Here is a 21,068-nt window from a genome sequence, read left to right as displayed (position 1 = left end):
CACTTATGAAGATCCTGTAAACATGGCTACACATGAACTGAGTTAGGAAAGAGAACAGAGTCTCACATTTAGAAAACACTCTTATGCCTGCTTAAGGTGAAAGGAGAGGTGGGGTGATGCATAAAACCAGAGTTTGATATAAGTACAGGTACCATTTCTAAAACCAACTGTGGAATAGACAAGACCTACAACTTCCTCAGTGAAAGGGACTCAAAACCCCATATTTCCCGCAGAGGAATAGATCTGACTAGTAAGCATCTTAAATCCTATGTATTGATATGTCTCTGTAAGGGAATCATGTGTGTCTAGACTGGCATAAACATGCCACCGAGAATCAGCTCATACCCACTATAAAAATGTATTTCACAAACAAAACCAAAAAACAGGGAAATTCTTTTCATTTCCATCAGGGTCTCTGATGAAACCTGGAATGACCCTATCTACTATGACAGCTGGATGTGGTATAAGGCTGGACACTTGGGACTGAGAGGATTGGTGGGATTGGGTGAGCAAATGCAGACCCTTTAAAGCAAAAATACATGGCCCCCATTCCATGGGTCCCATCTCTCCAGGTTGAAGGGAATATTACTACAGCTATAACATGTATGGGAAACCTAGAGAATGGACACACTGTGAATACAAAAGGTTTCTAAAACTCAACGAATAGTCCCTCTCCTGGTGCTCCGGTTTGACTTTCCAACTGCTTTACTATCAATCTCTCAACTTGGAGAGACAGTCCCTTTAACCTCCTGGTTCGCACAGGTTGCCAAATTGGCAGAGGATGGAAGGGAAAAGGGAGAACCAATGAGAGATTAGCTGTTTGGCATTTGTACGGACACATGTCACTCTAATTTCCCGGCAGGAAGAAGAATTAACCAAAGTCTCAGCCACCCACCAGGAACCAGTATAGGTGCTGAACCAAAATTTTGGATTTGCGTACAGCTCACAAAAAACGAGTTGAAAAATGGAGCTCAGGGGCACAGCAATTCACAAACTGGCAGAGTAATAATGGAAAACTATCGTCCAACAATCTGTTGGGGGAAGACAACGAGGCAGACTTGAAAGCAAGGCAGAATAGCAGGAAACAGTTTTCAAGAGGTATGTTGGAATCGCCTTTAAAGCACAGGAAGTGGGGCCCAACTTCGACAATGATGCACTTGGCCTAAAAGGGTGTATGTGTTTTCTCCTGAATATATTCAGGATTAAACGCATACACCCTTTTTGGCCAAGCAAGCAGGCGGGCAATGCAAATCTGCACTACAAAGAAGTATCACTTATCACTGGTCAAATCGGACATCCACAAATGTGTAAAAACCAGAAAGGCAAGACAGTCCCTGGAGAACAGTGAGCCTTGTTATTTTGATGGGCGGGATGTAAATTGCCAACTGCCTCACTGGAGGAGTGCGTTGTGTTCCCTAAAACATGTAAACAACAGAGCTACACAGCAAAGGGCATTACCAGTCTAGGGAATATACCTTGGGAATGCTTAAAATCAATAAGACAGAGCCACACCCGAATTCAGGGCTGCACTGCTTACTAGAACCTCAACTTGGGTACACCTTAAATATCCCAGGAAATATAAAAATGGTTCAAAAAATTGTGGTACTTACGTATGATGGAATATCCCTCAGCCATGAAATCAATGTCATAAGACAAGTAGCCACAAAGTGAGTGGATTCAGGTACGATGACTCTAAGTGAAATAAGTCACACAGAAAAAGAAACTTATCATAAGATATAACTTATGAAGATGCTGTAAACATGGCTACACATGAACTGAGTTAGGAAAGAGAACAGAGTCTCACATTTAGAAAACACTGTTATGCCTGCTTAAGGGGGAAGGAGAGGTGGCGTGATGCATAAAACCAGAGGTTGATATAAGCACAGGTACCGTTCCAAAAACCACATATGGAATAGACAAGACATACACCTTCCATTGAAAGGGACTCAAAACCCCATATTTCCCAAAGAGGAATATATCTGAATAGTAAGAATCTTAAAACCTATGTATTGATATGTCTCCATAATGGAATCAAGGGTGTCTAGACTGGCATAAACATGTCAGCGAGAATAAGTTCAAACTCACTATAAGAATGAATTTCAAACACAAAACCAAAAAACAGGGAAATTCTTTACAATTCCTTCAGGGTCTCTGATGAAACCTGGAATGAACCTATATACAATGAATGCTGGATGTGGAATAAGGCTGGACACTTGGAACTGAGGGGATTGGTGAGTTTGTGTGAGCAAATGCAGACCCTTTAAAGCAATAATGCATGGCCCCCATTCCATGGGTCACAACTCTCCAGGTTGAAAGGAATATTACTACAGCTATAACATGTATGGAAACCTAGAGAATGGACACACTGTGAATACGAAAGGTTTCTAAAACTCAACGAATAGTCCTTCTCCTGGTGCTCCGGTTTGCCTTTCCAACTGCTTTACTATCAATCTCCCAACATGGAGAGACAGACCCTTTAACCTCCTGGTTCGCACATGTTGACAATTTGGCAGAGGATGGAAGGGAAGAGGGAAAATCTATGAGAGAGTAGCTGTTAGGCATTTGGACGGGCACATGTCACTCTAATTTCCCGGCAGGAAGAAGAATTAACCAAAGGCTCAGCCACCCACCGGGAACCAGTATAGGTCCTGAACCAAAATTTTGGACTTGCGTTCAGCTCACAAAAAAATGAGTTGATATAAGGAGATCAGGGGCACAGCAATTCACAAACTGTCAGAGTAATAAAGGACAACTATCGTCCAAAAATCTGTTGAGGGAAGGTTACGAGGCGGACTTGAAACCGAGGCAGAATAGCAGGAAACTGATTTCAAGAGGTACGTAGGATTCGCCTGTAAAGCACAGGAAGAGGGGCAGAACTTCGACAATGATGCACTTGGCCGAAAAGTGCGTATGCGTTTTCTCCTGAATATATTGTGGTGTAAATGCATACGCACTTTTTGGCCAAGCAAGCAAGAGGGCAATGCAAACCTGCACTACAAAGAAGTATCACTTCGCACCGGTCTAAAGGGACATCCAATAAATGTGTAAAAACAAGAAAGGCAAGACAGGCCCTGGAGAACTGGGATCATTGTTATTCTGATCAGCGTGATATACACTGCCAAGTGACTCAAAGGAGGAGTGCATTGTGTTCCCTAAAACAAGTAAACTACAGAGCTACAGAGCAAAGTGCCCTTCCAGTCTAGGGAATGTACCTTGGGCAAACTGGAAATCAAAAAGACAGAAAAACCCCCAAATTTAGGACTGCACTGCTTACAAGAACCTCAACTTGTGTACACCTTAAATATCCCAGGAAATATAAAATTGGTTCAAAAAATTGTGGTACTTACGTACGATGGAATATACCTCAGCCATGAAATCAATGTCATAAGACCAGTAGCAGCAAAGTGAGTGGATTCAGGTACGATGATTCTAAGTGAAATAAGTCACACAGAAAGAGAAACTTTTCATAAGATATCACTGATGTAGATCCTGTGAACATGGCTACACATGAACTGTGTTAGGAAAGAGAACAGAGTCTCACATTTAGAAAACACTCTTATGCCTGCTTAAGGGGAAAGGAGAGGTGGTGTGATGCATAAAACCAGAGTTTGATATAAGCACAGGTACCGTTTGTAAAACCAACTGTGGAATAGACAAGACTTACACCTTCCTCAGTGAAAGGGACTCAAAACCCGATATTTCCTGCAGAGGAATATATCTGCCTAGTAAGATTCTTAACACCTATGTATTGATATGACTCCATAAGGGAATCACGTTGTGTCTCGACTGTCATAAACATGGCAGCGATAATCAGCTGAAACCCACTATAAAAAGGAAATTCGTAAACAAAACCAAAAAACAGGGAAATTCTTTACAATTCCTTCAGGGTCTCTGATGAAACCTGGAATGAACTTAACTACAATGACAGCTGGATATGGCATAAGGCTGGACACGTGGAACTGAGAGGATTGGTGAGTCTGTGTGAGCAAATGCAGACCCTTTAAAGCAATAATGCATGGCCCCCTTTCCATGGGTCCCAACTCTCCAGGTTGAAGGGAATATTACTACAGCTATAACATGTACGGGAAACCTAGAGAATGGACACACTGTGAATATGAAAGATTTCTAAAACTCAACGAATAGTCCCTCTCCTGTTGCTCAGCTTTGACTTTCCAACTGCTTTACTATCAATCTCCCAAATTGGAGAGACAGGCCCTTTAACCTCTTGGTTCGCACAGGTTGACAATTTGGCAGACGATGGAAGGGAAGAGGGAGAACCAATGAGAGAGTAGATGTTAGGCATTTGGTGGGGATCATGTCAGTCTAATTTCCCGGCAGAAAGAAGAATTAACCAAATTCTCAGCCACCCACCGGGAAGCAGTATAGTTCCTGAACCAAAATTTTGGACTTGCGTTCAGCTCGCAAAAACCGAGTTGAAAAATAGAGCTCAGGGGCACAGCAATTCACAAACTGGCAGAGTAATAAAGGACAACTATCGTCCAAAAATCTGTTGAGGGAAGGCAACGAAGCCGCCTTGAATGAGAGGCAGAATAGCAGGAAACAGATTACAAGAGGTACATAAGAATTGCCTGTAAAGCACAGGAAGAGGGGCACAACTTCAACAATGATGCACTGGGGCAAAAAGGGCGTATGCGTTTTCCCCTGAATATATTCAGGAGAAAACGCATACGCCCTTTTTGGCCAAGCAAGCATGCGGGCAATGCAAATATGCACTACAAAGAAGTATCACTTCCCACCGATCAAAAGGGACATCCACAAAATGTATAACAACAAGAAAGGAAAGACAGGCCCTGGAGAACAGGGAGCCTTGTTATGCTGATGGGCGGGATGTAAACTGCCAACTGCCTTACTGGAGGAGTGCATTGTGTTCCCTACAACAATTAAACAACAGAGCTACAGAGCCGAAGGCACTTCTAGTCTCGGGAATATACCGTGGAAAAACTGAAAATTATGCAGACAGAGCCACCCCCAAATTTAGGGCTGCACTGCTTACAAGAACCTCAACTTGGGTACACCTTTAATATCCCAGGAAATATAAAAATGGTTCAAAAAATTGTGATACTTACGTACGATGGAATATCCCTTAACCGTGAAATCAATGTCATAAGACCCGTAGCAGCAAAGTGAGTTGATTCAGGTACGATGATTCTAAGTGAAATAAGTCACACAGAAAAAGAAACTTATCATAAGATATCACTTATGAAGATCTTGTAAACATGGCTACACTTGAACTCAGTTAGGAAAGAGAACAGAGTCTCACATTTAGAAAATACTCTTATGCCTGCTTAAGGGGGAAGGAGGGGTGGGGTGATGCATAAAACCAGAGTTTGATATAAGCACAAGTACCGTTCCAAAAACCAACTATGGAATAGATAAGACATACACATTCCTCAGTGAAAGGGACTCAAAACCCCGTATTTCACGCAGAAGAATTGATCTGCCTGGTAAGAATTTAAAACATATGTATTGATATGTCTCTGTAAGGGAATCAGTTGTGTCTAGACTGGCATAAACATGGCAGTGAGAATCAGCTCAAAGCCACTATAAAAAGGATTTCAAAAACAAAACAAATAAACACTGAAAATCTTTGCAATTCTTTCAGGGTCTCTGATGAAACCTGGAATGACCCTATCTACAATGACAGCTGGATGTGGCATAAGGCTGGACACTTGGGACTGTGACTATTGGTGAGATTGGGTGAGGAAATGCAGACCCTTTAAAGAAATAAAGCATGGCCCCAATTCCATGTGTCCCAACTCTCCCGGTTGTAGGGAATATTAGTACAGCTATAACATGTACAGGAAACCTAGAGAATGGACACACTATTAATACGAAAAGTTTCTAAAACTCAAAGAATAGTCCCTCTCCTGGTGCTCCAGTTTCACTTTCCAACTGCCTTACTATCAGTCTCCCAACTTGGAGAGACAGCCGCTTTCACCTCCTGATTCGCACAGGTTGCCAATTTGGCATAGGATGGAAGGGAAGAGGGAGAAACAAAGAGAGATTAAATGTTAGGCATTTGGACGGACATATGTCAATCTAATTTCCCGGCATGAAGAATAATTAACCAAAGTCTCAGCCACCCACTGGGAAACAGTATAGGTCCTGAACCAAAATTTTGTACTTGCGTTCAGCCCACAAATAACGAATTGATAAATGGAGCTCAGGGGCACAGCCATTCACAACCTAGCAGAGTAAAAAAGGACAACTATCGTCCAAAAATCTGTTGAGAGAAGGCAACGAGGCGGACTTCAAAGCGAAGCAGAATAGCAGGAAACTGATTTCAAGAGGTATGTAGGAATCACATGTAAAGCACAGGAAGAGGGGCACAACTTCGACAATGATGCACTTGGCAAAAAAGGGCGTATGCGTTTTCTCCTGAATGTATTCAGGAGAAAACGCATACGCCCTTTTTGGCCAAGCAAGCAAGTGGGCAATTCAAATCTGCAGTACAAAGAAGTATCACTGCCCTCCGGTCAAAAGGGACATTCACAAAATGTGTAAAAACAAGAAAGGCAAGACAGGCCCTGGAGAACAGGGATCATTGTTATTCTGATCAGCGTGATATATACTGCCAAGTGACTCAAAGGAGGAGTGCATTGTGTTCCCTAAAACAAGTAAACAACAGAACTACAGAGCCAAGGGCACTTCCAGTCTGGGGAATATACCTTGGGAGAGCTGAAAATCAATAAGACAGAGCCACCCCCAAATTTAGGGCTGCACTGCTTACAAGAACCTCAACTTGGGTACACCTTAAATATCCTATGAAATATAAAAATGGTTCAAAAAATTGTGGTACTTACGTACGATGGAATATCCCTCAGCCATGAAATCTATGTCATTAGAGCAGTAGCAGCAAAGTGAGTGGATTCAGGTACGATGATTCTAAGTGAAATAAGTCACACAGAAAGAGAAACTTTTCATAAGATATCACTGATGTAGATCCTGTGAACATGGCTACACATGAACTGAGTTAGGTAGGAGAACAGAGTCTCACATTTAGAAATCACTTTTATGCATGCTTAAGGGGGATGGAGAGATGTGGTGATGCATAACACCAAAGTTTGATATAAGCACAGGTACCATTCCAAAAACCAACTATGCAATAGAAAAGACCTAAACCTTCCTCAGTGAAAAGGACTCAAAACCCCATATTTCCTGCAGAGGAATATATCTGCCTAGTAAGATTCTTAACACCTATGTATTGATATGACTCCATAAGGGAATCAAGTTGTGTCTCAACTGTCATAAACATGGCAGCGAGAATCAGCTGAAACCCACTATAAAAAGGAAATTCGTAAACAAAACCAAAAAACAGGGAAATTCTTTACAATTCCTTCAGGGTCTCTGATGAAACCTGGAATGACCTTAACTACAATGACAGCTGGATGTGGCATAAGGCTGGACACTTGGAACTGAGAGGATTGGTGAGTCTGTGTGAGCAAATGCAGACCCTTTAAAGCAATAATGCATGGCCCCCTTTCCATGGGTCCCAACTCTCCAGGTTGAAGGGAATATTACTACAGCTATAACATGTACGGGAAACGTAGAGAATGGACACACTGTGAATATGAAAGATTTCTAAAACTCAACGAATAGTCCCTCTCCTGGAGCTCCGCTTTGACTTTCCAACTGCTTTACTATCAATCTCCCAAATTGGAGAGACAGACCCTTTAACCTCCTGGTTCGCACAGGTTGACAATTTGGCAGACGATGGAAGGGAAGAGGGAGAACCAATGAGAGAGTAGCTGTTAGGCTTTTGGACTGGCATATGTCCCTCTAATTTCACAGCAGGAAGAATCATTATCCAAAGTCTCAGCCACCCACCGGGAAACAGTATAGGTCCTGAACCAAAATTTTTGACTTGTGTTAAGATAAAAAAAAAACGAGTTGAAAAAAGGAGCTCAGGGGCACAGCAATTCACAACCTTGCAGAGTAATAAACGACAACTATCGTCCAAAAATCTGTTGAGGAAGGCAACAAGGCGGACTCGAAAGCGAGGCAGAATAGCAGGAAAGAGATTTCAAGAGATACATTGGAATCGCCTGTAAAGCACAGGAAGAGGGGCACAACTTCGACAATGATGCACTTGGCCAAAAAGGACGTATGCGTTTTCTCCTGAATATATTCAGGAGAAAACGCATACGTCCTTTTTGGGCAAGGAAGCAAGCGGGCAATACAAATCAGCACTACAAGGAAGTATCACTTCCCACCGGTCAAAAGGGACATCCACAAAATTTGCAAAAAACCAGGAAGGCAAGACAGGCCCTCAAGAACAGGGAGCCTTGTTATGCTGATGGGCGGGATGTAAATTGCCAACTGCCTCACTGGAGGAGTGCATTGTGTTCCCTAAAACAAGTAAACAACAGAGCTACAGAGCCAAGGGCACTTCCAGTCTAGGGAATATACCTTGGGAAACCTGAAAATCAGTAAGACACAGCCAGCCCCAAATTTAGGTCTGCACTGCTCACAAGAACCTCAACTTGGGTACACCTTAAATATCCCAGGAAATATAAAAATGGTTCAAAAAATTGTGGTACTTATGGACAATGGAATATCCCTCAGCCATGCAATCAATGTCATAAGACCAGTAGCAGCAAAGTGTGTGAAAATAGGTACGATGATTCTAAGTGAAATAAGTCACACAGAAAAAGAAACTTATCATAAGATATCACTTATGAAGATCCTGTAAACATGGCTACACATGAACTGAGTTAGGAAAGAGAACTGAGTCACACATTTAGAAAACACTCTTATGCCTTCTTAAGGGGGAAGAAGAGGTGCGGTGATGCATAAAACCACAGTTTGATATAAGCACAGGTACCGTTCCAAAAACCAACTTTGGAATAGACAAGACATACACCTTCCTCAGTGAAAGGGCCTCAAAACCCCATATATCCCGCAGAGGAATAGATATGACTAGTAAGAATCTTAAAACATATGGATTGATATGTCTCCCTAAGGGAATCAAGTGTGTCTAGACTGGCATATACATGGCAGCGAGAATCAGCTCAAACCCAGTAAAAAAGGTATTTCAAAGGCAAAAGAAAAAAACAGGGAAATTCTTTTCAATTCATTCAGGGTCTCTGATGAAACCTGGAATGACCCTATGTACAATGACAGCTGGATGTGGCACAAGGCTGGACATTTGGGACTGAGAGGATTGGTGAGATTCGGTGAGCAAATGCAGACCTTTTACAGCAATAATGCATGGCCCCAATTCCATGGGTCCCAATTCTCCAGGTTGAAGGGAATATTACTACAACTATAACATGTACAGGAAACCTATATAATGGACACACGGTGAATACACAAAAGGTTTCTAAATCTCAACAAATAGTCCCTCTCCTGGTGCTCCAGTTTGACTTTCCAACTGCTTTACTAAAATCGCCCAACTTGGAGAGACAGACCCTTTAATCTCCTGGTTTGCACAGGTTGCCAATTTGGCAGAGGTTTGAAGGGAAGAGGGAGAACCAATGAGAGAGTAGCTGATAGGCATTTGGACGGACACATGTCACTCTAATTTCCCGGAAGGAAGAAGAATTAACCAAAGTCTTAGCCACCCACCGGGAACCAGTATAAGTCCTGAACCAAAATTTTGGACTTGCGTTCAGCTCACAAAAAACAAGTTGAAATATGGAGCTCAGGGGCACAGCAATTCACAAACTGGCAGAGTAATAATGGACAACTATCCTCAAAAATCCATTGAAGGAAATCAACGAGGCAGACTTGAAAGTGAGGCAGAATAGTAGGAAACAGATTTCAAGAGGTACGTTGGAATCACCTGTAAAGCACAGGAAGATGGGCACAACTTCGACCATGATGCACTTGGCCAAAATGTTCGCATGTGTTTTCTCCTGAATATATTCAGCAGAAAATGCATACGCCCTTTGTGGCCAAGCAAGCAAGTGGCAATGCAAATCTGCACTACAAAGAAGTATCACTTCCCAACGGTCAAAAGGGACATCCACAAAATGTGTAAAAACCTGAAAGCCAAGACAAGCCCTGGAGAACAGGGAGCCTTGATATGCTGATGGGTGGGATGTAAATTGTCAAATGCCTCACTGGAGGAGTGCATTGTGTTCCCTAAAACAAGTAAACAACAGAGCTACAGAGCCAAGGGCACTTCCAGTCTAGGGAATATTCCTTGGGAAAACTGAAAATCATTAAGACAGGGCCACCGCAAATTTAGGGCTGTACTGCTTAGAAGAACCTCAACTTGGGAACACCTTAAATAACCCAGGAAATATAAAAATGGTTAAAAAAATTGTGGTACTTATGAACGATGGAATATCCCTCAGCCATGAAATACATGTCATAAGACCAGTAGCAGCAGAGTTAGTGGATTCAGGTACGATGATTCTAAGTGAAAGAAGTCAAACAGAAAAAGAAACTTATCATAAGATATCACTTATGAAAACCCTGTAAACATGGCTACATATGAACAGAGTTGGGAAAGGGAACAGTGTCTCACATTTAGAAAACACTCTTATGCCTGCTTAAGGTGGAAGGAGAAGGTGGGGGTATGCTTAATTCACAGTTTGATATAAGCACAGGTACCGTTCCAAAAACCAACTATGGTATAGACAAGACCTACATCTTCCTCAGTGAAAGGGACTCAAAACACCATATTTCCCACAGAGGAATATATCTGACTAGTAAGAATCTTAAAACCTATATACTGATATGTCTCCGTAAGGGAATCAAGTATGTCTAGACTGGCGTAAACATGGCAGCGAGAATCAGCCCAAACACACTATAAAAAGAAATTTCAAAAACAAAACGAAAAAAGAGGGAAATGCTTTACAATTCCTTCAGGGTCTCTGATGAAACCTGGAATGACCCTATCTACAATGACAGCTGGATGTGGTATAAGGCTGGACACTTGGGACTGAGAGGATTGGTGAGATTGGGTGAGCAAATGCACACGCTTTAAAGCAAAAATGCATGGCCCCCATTCCATGGGTCCCAACTCTCCAGGTTGAAGGGAATATTACTACAGCTATAACATGTATGGGAAACCTAGAGAATGGACACACTGTGAATACAAAAGGTTTCTAAAACTCAACGAATAGTCCCTCTCCTGGTGCTCCGGTTTGACTTTCCAACTGCTTTACTATCAATCTTCCAAATTGGAGAGACAGCCCCTTTAAGCTCCTGGTTCGCACAGGTTGCCAATTTTGCAGAGGATAGAAGGGAAGAGGGAGAACAAATGAGAGAGTAGCTGTTAGGCATTTGGACGGGCACATTTCACTCTAATTTCCCGGCAGGAAGAAGAATTATCCAGAACCTCAGCCACCCACCGGTTACCAGTAAAGTTCCTGAACCAAAATTTTGGACTTGCGTACAGCTCACAAAAAACGAGTTGAAAAATGGAGCTCAGGAACACAGCAATTCACAAACTGGCAGAGTAATAATGGACAACTATCGTCCGAAAATCTGTTGAGGGAAGGCAACAAGGCGGACTTGAAAGCGAGGCAGAATAGCAGGAAACAGATTTCAAGAGGTATGTTCGAATCGCCTTTAAAGCACAGGAAGAGGGGCACAACTTCGACAATGACGCACTTGGCCAAAAAGGGCGTATGCGTTTTCTCCTGAATATATTCAGGAGAAAACGCATACGACCATTTTGGCCAAGCAAGCAAGCGGGCAATGCAAATCTGCACTACAAAGAAGTATCACTTCCCACCGGTCAAAAGGGACACCCACAAATGTGTAAAAACCAGAAAGGCAACACATGCCCTGGAGAACAGGGAGCCTTGTTATGCTGATGGGCGGGATGTAAATTGCCAACTGCCTAACTGGAGGAGTGCATTGCGTTCCCTAAAACAAGTAAACAACAGAGCTGCAGGGCCAAGGGCTCTTCCAGTCTAGGGAAGATACCTTGGGAAAACTGAAAATCAATAAGAAAGAGCCACCCCCAAAGTTAGGGCTGCACTGCTTACAAGAACCTCAAAGTGGGTACACCTTAAATATCCCAGGAAATATAAAAATGGTTCAAAAAACTGTGGTATTTATGTACGATGGAATATCCCTCAGCCATGAAATCAATGTCATAAGAACAGGAGCAGTAAAGTGAGTGGATTCAGGTACGATGATTCTAAGTGAAATAAGTCACACAGAAAAAGAAACTTATCATAAGATATCACTTATGAAGATCCTGTAAACATGGCTACACATGAACTGAGTTAGGAAAGAGAACAGAGTCTCACATTTAGAAAACACTCTTATGCCTGCTTAAGGTGAAAGGAGAGGTGGGGTGATGCATAAAACCAGAGTTTGATATAAGTACAGGTACCATTTCTAAAACCAACTGTGGAATAGACAAGACCTACAACTTCCTCAGTGAAAGGGACTCAAAACCCCATATTTCCCGCAGAGGAATAGATCTGACTAGTAAGCATCTTAAATCCTATGTATTGATATGTCTCAGTAAGGGAATCATGTGTGTCTAGACTGGCATAAACATGCCACCGAGAATCAGCTCATACCCACTATAAAAATGAATTTCACAAACAAAACCAAAAAACAGGGAAATTCTTTTCATTTCCATCAGGGTCTCTGATGAAACCTGGAATGACCCTATCTACTATGACAGCTGGATGTGGTATAAGGCTGGACACTTGGGACTGAGAGGATTGGTGGGATTGGGTGAGCAAATGCAGACCCTTTAAAGCAAAAATACATGGCCCCCATTCCATGGGTCCCATCTCTCCAGGTTGAAGGGAATATTACTACAGCTATAACATGTATGGGAAACCTAGAGAATGGACACACTGTGAATACAAAAGGTTTCTAAAACTCAACGAATAGTCCCTCTCCTGGTGCTCCGGTTTGACTTTCCAACTGCTTTACTATCAATCTCTCAACTTGGAGAGACAGTCCCTTTAACCTCCTGGTTCGCACAGGTTGCCAAGTTGGCAGAGGATGGAAGGGAAAAGGGAGAACCAATGAGAGATTAGCTGTTTGGCATTTGTACGGACACATGTCACTCTAATTTCCCGGCAGGAAGAAGAATTAACCAAAGTCTCAGCCACCCACCAGGAACCAGTATAGGTGCTGAACAAAAATTTTGGATTTGCGTACAGCTCACAAAAAACGAGTTGAAAAATGGAGCTCAGGGGCACAGCAATTCACAAACTGGCAGAGTAATAATGGAAAACTATCGTCCAACAATCTGTTGAGGGAAGACAACGAGGCAGACTTGAAAGCAAGGCAGAATAGCAGGAAACAGTTTTCAAGAGGTATGTTGGAATCGCCTTTAAAGCACAGGAAGTGGGGCCCAACTTCGACAATGATGCACTTGGCCTAAAAGGGTGTATGTGTTTTCTCCTGAATATATTCAGGTTTAAACGCATACACCCTTTTTGGCCAAGCAAGCAGGCGGGCAATGCAAATCTGCACTACAAAGAAGTATCACTTATCACTGGTCAAATCGGACATCAACAAATGTGTAAACACCAGAAAGGCAAGACAGTCCCTGGAGAACAGTGAGCCTTGTTATTCTGATGGGCGGGATGTAAATTGCCAACTGCCTCACTGGAGGAGTGCGTTGTGTTCCCTAAAACATGTAAACAACAGAGCTACACAGCAAAGGGCATTACCAGTCTAGGGAAAATACCTTGGGAAAACTGAAAATCAATATGGCAGAGCCACACCCGAATTCAGGGCTGCACTGCTTACTAGAACCTCAACTTGGGTACACCTTAAATATCCCAGGAAATATAAAAATGGTTCAAAAAATTGTGCTACTTACGTACGATGGAATATCCCTCAGCCATGAAATCAATGTCATAAGACCAGTAGCAGCAAAGTGAGTGGATTCACGTACGATGATTCTAAGTGAAATTAGTCACACAGAAAAAGAAACTTATCATAAGATATCACTTATGAAGAACCTGTAAAAATGGCTACACATGAACTGAGTTAGGAAAGAGAACAGAGTCTCACATTTAGAAAACACTCTTATGCCTGCTTAAGGGGGAAGGAGAGGTGGGGTGATGCATAAAACCAGAGTTTGATATAAGCACAGGTACCGTTCAAAAGACCAACTATGGAATAGATAAGACGTACACATTCCTCAGTGAAAGGGACTCAAAACCCCATATTTCCCGCAGAGGAATAGATCTGCCTAGTAAGAATTTTAAAACCTATGTATTGATATGTCTCCCTAAGGGAATCTGGTGTGTCTAGACTGGCATAATCATGGCAGTGAGAATCAGCTCAAACCCACTATAAAAAGGAATTTCAAAAACAAAACAAATAAACAGGAAAATTCTTTGCAATTCCTTCAGGGTCTCTGACAAAACCTGGAATGACCCTATTTACAATGACAGGTGGATGTGGCATAAGGCTGGACACTTGGGACTGCGAGCATGGGTGAGACTGTGTGAGCCAATGCACACCCTTTAAAGCAATAATGCATGGCCCCCATTCCATGGGTCCCAACTCTCCAGGTTGAAGGGAATATTACTATAGATATAACATGTACAGGAAACCTAGAGAATGGACACACTGTGAATACGAAAGGTTTCTAAAACTCAACGAACAGTCCCTCTCCTGGTGCTCCTGTTTGAGTTTCCAACTGCCTTACTATCAATCAACCAACTAGGAGAGACAGCCCCTTTAACATCCTGATTCACACAGGTTGCCAATTAGGCAGAGGATGGAAGGGAAGAGGGAGAACCAATGAGAGAGTAGCTGTTAGGCATTTGGATGGTCATATATCATTCTAATTTCCCGGCAGGAAGAAGAATTAACCAAAGTCTCAGCCACCCACCGGGAACCAGTATTGTTCCTGAACCAAAATTTTGGACTTGCGTACACCTCACAAATAACGAATTGATAAATGGAGCTCAGGGGCACAGCAATTCACAAACTGGCAGATTAATAACGGACAACTATCATCCAAAAATCTGTTGCGGGAAGGCAACAAGGCGCACTTGAAAGCGAGGCAGAATAGCAGGAAACTGATTTCAAGAGGTACATAGGAATCGCCTCTAAAGTACAGGAAGAGGGACACAATTTCGACAATAATGCACTTTGCCAAAAAGGGTGTATGTGTTTTCTCCTGAATATATTCTGGAGAAAATGCATACGCCCTTTTTGGCCAAGCAAGCAAGCGGGCAACTCAAATCTGCACTACAAAGAACTATCACTTCCCACTGGTCAAAAGGGACATCCACAAAATGTGTAAAAACCAGAAAGGCAAGACAGGCCCTTGAGAACAGGGAGCCTTGTTTTTCCTATCAGCACGATGTAAACTGCCAACTGACTCAGTGGAGAGTGCACTGTGTTCCCTAAAACAAGTAAACAACAGAACTACAGAGCCAAGGGCACTTCCAGTCTAGGGAATATACCTTGGGAATGCTTAAAATCAATAAGACAGAGCCACCCCCAAATTTAGGGCTGCACTGCTTACAAGAACCTCAACTTGGGTACACCTTAAATATCCCAGGAAATATAAAAATGGTTCAAAAAATTGTGGTACTTACGTATGATGGAATATCCCTCAGCCATGAAATCAATGTCATAAGACAAGTAGCAGCAAAGTGAGTGGATTCAGGTACGATGACTCTAAGTGAAATAAGTCACACAGAAAAAGAAACTTATCATAAGATATAACTTATGAAGATGCTGTAAACATGGCTACACATGAACTGAGTTAGGAAAGAGAACAGAGTCTCACATTTAGAAAACACTGTTATGCCTGCTTAAGGGGGAAGGAGAGGTGGCGTGATGCATAAAACCAGAGGTTGATATAAGCACAGGTACCGTTCCAAAAACCACATATGGAATAGACAGGACATACACCTTCCATTGAAAGGGACTCAAAACCCCATATTTCCCAAAGAGGAATATATCTGAATAGTAAGAATCTTAAAACCTATGTATTGATATGTCTCCATAATGGAATCAAGGGTGTCTAGACTGGCATAAACATGTCAGCGAGAATAAGTTCAAACTCACTATAAGAATGAATTTCAAACACAAAACCAAAAAACAGGGAAATTCTTTACAATTCCTTCAGGGTCTCTGATGAAACCTGGAATGAACCTATATACAATGAATGCTGGATGTGGAATAAGGCTGGACACTTGGAACTGTGGGGATTGGTGAGTTTGTGTGAGCAAATGCAGACCCTTTAAAGCAATAATGCATGGCCCTCATTCCATGGGTCACAACTCTCCAGGTTGAAAGGAATATTACTACAGCTATAACATGTATGGAAACCTAGAGAATGGACACACTGTGAATACGAAAGGTTTCTAAAACTCAACGAATAGTCCTTCTCCTGGTGCTCCGGTTTGCCTTTCCAACTGCTTTACTATCAATCTCCCAACATGGAGAGACAGACCCTTTAACCTCCTGGTTCGCACATGTTGACAATTTGGCAGAGGATGGAAGGGAAGAGGGAAAAACTATGAGAGAGTAGCTGTTAGGCATTTGGACGGGCACATGTCACTCTAATTTCCCGGCAGGAAGAAGAATTAACCAAAGGCTCAGCCACCCACCGGGAACCAGTATAGGTCCTGAACCAAAATTTTGGACTTGCGTTCAGCTCACAAAAAAACGAGTTGATATAAGGAGATCAGGGGCACAGCAATTCACAAACTGTCAGAGTAATAAAGGACAACTATCGTCCAAAAATCTGTTGAGGGAAGGTTACGAGGCGGACTTGAAACCGAGGCAGAATAGCAGGAAACTGATTTCAAGAGGTACGTAGGATTCGCCTGTAAAGCACAGGAAGAGGGGCAGAACTTCGACAATGATGCACTTGGCCGAAAAGTGCGTATGCGTTTTCTCCTGAATATATTGTGGTGTAAATGCATACGCACTTTTTGGCCAAGCAAGCAAGAGGGCAATGCAAACCTGCACTACAAAGAAGTATCACTTCGCACCGGTCTAAAGGGACATCCAATAAATGTGTAAAAACAAGAAAGGCAAGACAGGCCCTGGAGAACTGGGATCATTGTTATTCTGATCAGCGTGATATACACTGCCAAGTGACTCAAAGGAGGAGTGCATTGTGTTCCCTAAAACAAGTAAACTACAGAGCTACAGAGCAAAGTGCCCTTCCAGTCTAGGGAATGTACCTTGGGCAAACTGGAAATCAAAAAGACAGAAAAACCCCCAAATTTAGGACTGCACTGCTTACAAGAACCTCAACTAGTGTACACCTTAAATATCCCAGGAAATATAAAATTGGTTCAAAAAATTGTGGTACTTACGTACGATGGAATATACCTCAGCCATGAAATCAATGTCATAAGACCAGTAGCAGCAAAGTGAGTGGATTCAGGTACGATGATTCTAAGTGAAATAAGTCACACAGAAAGAGAAACTTTTCATAAGATATCACTGATGTAGATCCAGTGAACATGGCTACACATGAACTGTGTTAGGAAAGAGAACAGAGTCTCACATTTAGAAAACACTCTTATGCCTGCTTAAGGGGAAAGGAGAGGTGGTGTGATGCATAAAACCAGAGTTTGATATAAGCACAGGTACCGTTTGTAAAACCAACTGTGGAATAGACAAGACTTACACCTTCCTCAGTGAAAGGGACTCAAAACCCGATATTTCCTGCAGAGGAATATATCTGCCTAGTAAGATTCTTAACACCTATGTATTGATATGACTCCATAAGGGAATCACGTTGTGTCTCGACTGTCATAAACATGGCAGCGATAATCAGCTGAAACCCACTATAAAAAGGAAATTCGTAAACAAAACCAAAAAACAGGGAAATTCTTTACAATTCCTTCAGGGTCTCTGATGAAACCTGGAATGAACTTAACTACAATGACAGCTGGATATGGCATAAGGCTGGACACGTGGAACTGAGAGGATTGGTGAGTCTGTGTGAGCAAATGCAGACCCTTTAAAGCAATAATGCATGGCCCCCTTTCCATGGGTCCCAACTCTCCAGGTTGAAGGGAATATTACTACAGCTATAACATGTACGGGAAACCTAGAGAATGGACACACTGTGAATATGAAAGATTTCTAAAACTCAACGAATAGTCCCTCTCCTGTTGCTCAGCTTTGACTTTCCAACTGCTTTACTATCAATCTCCCAAATTGGAGAGACAGGCCCTTTAACCTCTTGGTTCGCACAGGTTGACAATTTGGCAGACGATGGAAGGGAAGAGGGAGAACCAATGAGAGAGTAGATGTTAGGCATTTGGTGGGGATCATGTCAGTCTAATTTCCCGGCAGAAAGAAGAATTAACCAAATTCTCAGCCACCCACCGGGAAGCAGTATAGTTCCTGAACCAAAATTTTGGACTTGCGTTCAGCTCGCAAAAACCGAGTTGAAAAATAGAGCTCAGGGGCACAGCAATTCACAAACTGGCAGAGTAATAAAGGACAACTATCGTCCAAAAATCTGTTGAGGGAAGGCAACGAAGCCGCCTTGAATGAGAGGCAGAATAGCAGGAAACAGATTACAAGAGGTACATAAGAATTGCCTGTAAAGCACAGGAAGAGGGGCACAACTTCAACAATGATGCACTGGGGCAAAAAGGGCGTATGCGTTTTCCCCTGAATATATTCAGGAGAAAACGCATACGCCCTTTTTGGCCAAGCAAGCATGCGGGCAATGCAAATATGCACTACAAAGAAGTATCACTTCCCACCGATCAAAAGGGACATCCACAAAATGTGTAACAACAAGAAAGGAAAGACAGGCCCTGGAGAACAGGGAGCCTTGTTATGCTGATAGGCGGGATGTAAACTGCCAACTGCCTTACTGGAGGAGTGCATTGTGTTCCCTACAACAATTAAACAACAGAGCTACAGAGCCGAAGGCACTTCTAGTCTAGGGAATATACCGTGGAAAAACTGAAAATTATGCAGACAGAGCCACCCCCAAATTTAGGGCTGCACTGCTTACAAGAACCTCAACTTGGGTACACCTTTAATATCCCAGGAAATATAAAAATGGTTCAAAAAATTGTGATACTTACGTACGATGGAATATCCCTTAGCCGTGAAATCAATGTCATAAGACCCGTAGCAGCAAAGTGAGTTGATTCAGGTACGATGATTCTAAGTGAAATAAGTCACACAGAAAAAGAAACTTATCATAAGATATCACTTATGAAGATCTTGTAAACATGGCTACACTTGAACTCAGTTAGGAAAGAGAACAGAGTCTCACATTTAGAAAATACTCTTATGCCTGCTTAAGGGGGAAGGAGGGGTGGGGTGATGCATAAAACCAGAGTTTGATATAAGCACAAGTACCGTTCCAAAAACCAACTATGGAATAGATAAGACATACACATTCCTCAGTGAAAGGGACTCAAAACCCCGTATTTCACGCAGAAGAATTGATCTGCCTGGTAAGAATTTAAAACATATGTATTGATATGTCTCTGTAAGGGAATCAGTTGTGTCTAGACTGGCATAAACATGGCAGTGAGAATCAGCTCAAAGCCACTATAAAAAGGATTTCAAAAACAAAACAAATAAACACTGAAAATCTTTGCAATTCTTTCAGGGTCTCTGATGAAACCTGGAATGACCCTATCTACAATGACAGCTGGATGTGGCATAAGGCTGGACACTTGGGACTGTGACTATTGGTGAGATTGGGTGAGGAAATGCAGACCCTTTAAAGAAATAAAGCATGGCCCCAATTCCATGTGTCCCAACTCTCCCGGTTGTAGGGAATATTAGTACAGCTATAACATGTACAGGAAACCTAGAGAATGGACACACTATTAATACGAAAAGTTTCTAAAACTCAAAGAATAGTCCCTCTCCTGGTGCTCCAGTTTCACTTTCCAACTGCCTTACTATCAATCTCCCAACTTGGAGAGACAGCCGCTTTCACCTCCTGATTCGCACAGGTTGCCAATTTGGCATAGGATGGAAGGGAAGAGGGAGAAACAAAGAGAGATTAAATGTTAGGCATTTGGACGGACATATGTCAATCTAATTTCCCGGCAAGAAGAATAATTAACCAAAGTCTCAGCCACCCACTGGGAAACAGTATAGGTCCTGAACCAAAATTTTGTACTTGCGTTCAGCCCACAAATAACGAATTGATAAATGGAGCTCAGGGGCACAGCCATTCACAACCTAGCAGAGTAAAAAAGGACAACTATCGTCCAAAAATCTGTTGAGAGAAGGCAACGAGGCGGACTTCAAAGCGAAGCAGAATAGCAGGAAACTGATTTCAAGAGGTATGTAGGAATCACATGTAAAGCACAGGAAGAGGGGCACAACTTCGACAATGATGCACTTGGCAATAAAGGGCGTATGCGTTTTCTCCTGAATGTATTCAGGAGAAAACGCATACGCCCTTTTTGGCCAAGCAAGCATGTGGGCAATTCAAATCTGCAGTACAAAGAAGTATCACTGCCCTCCGGTCAAAAGGGACATCCACAAAATGTGTAAAAACAAGAAAGGCAAGACAGGCCCTGGAGAACAGGGATCATTGTTATTCTGATCAGCGTGATATATACTGCCAAGTGACTCAAAGGAGGAGTGCATTGTGTTCCCTAAAACAAGTAAACAACAGAACTACAGAGCCAAGGGCACTTCCAGTCTGGGGAATATACCTTGGGAGAGCTGAAAATCAATAAGACAGAGCCACCCCCAAATTTAGGGCTGCACTGCTTACAAGAACCTCAACTTGGGTACACCTTAAATATCCTATGAAATATAAAAATGGTTCAAAAAATTGTGGTACTTACGTACGATGGAATATCCCTCAGCCATGAAATCTATGTCATTAGAGCAGTAGCAGCAAAGTGAGTGGATTCAGGTACGATGATTCTAAGTGAAATAAGTCACACAGAAAGAGAAACTTTTCATAAGATATCACTGATGTAGATCCTGTGAACATGGCTACACATGAACTGAGTTAGGTAGGAGAACAGAGTCTCACATTTAGAAATCACTTTTATGCATGCTTAAGGGGGATGGAGAGATGTGGTGATGCATAACACCAAAGTTTGATATAAGCACAGGTACCATTCCAAAAACCAACTATGCAATAGAAAAGACCTAAACCTTCCTCAGTGAAAAGGACT

This window comes from Mesoplodon bidens (assembly GCF_964165515.1).
Source record: "Mesoplodon bidens genome assembly, contig: HAP1_SCAFFOLD_33, whole genome shotgun sequence".
In the NCBI taxonomy this organism is placed as follows: domain Eukaryota; kingdom Metazoa; phylum Chordata; class Mammalia; order Artiodactyla; family Ziphiidae; genus Mesoplodon; species Mesoplodon bidens.
This window is presented reverse-complemented; position numbering follows the sequence as displayed.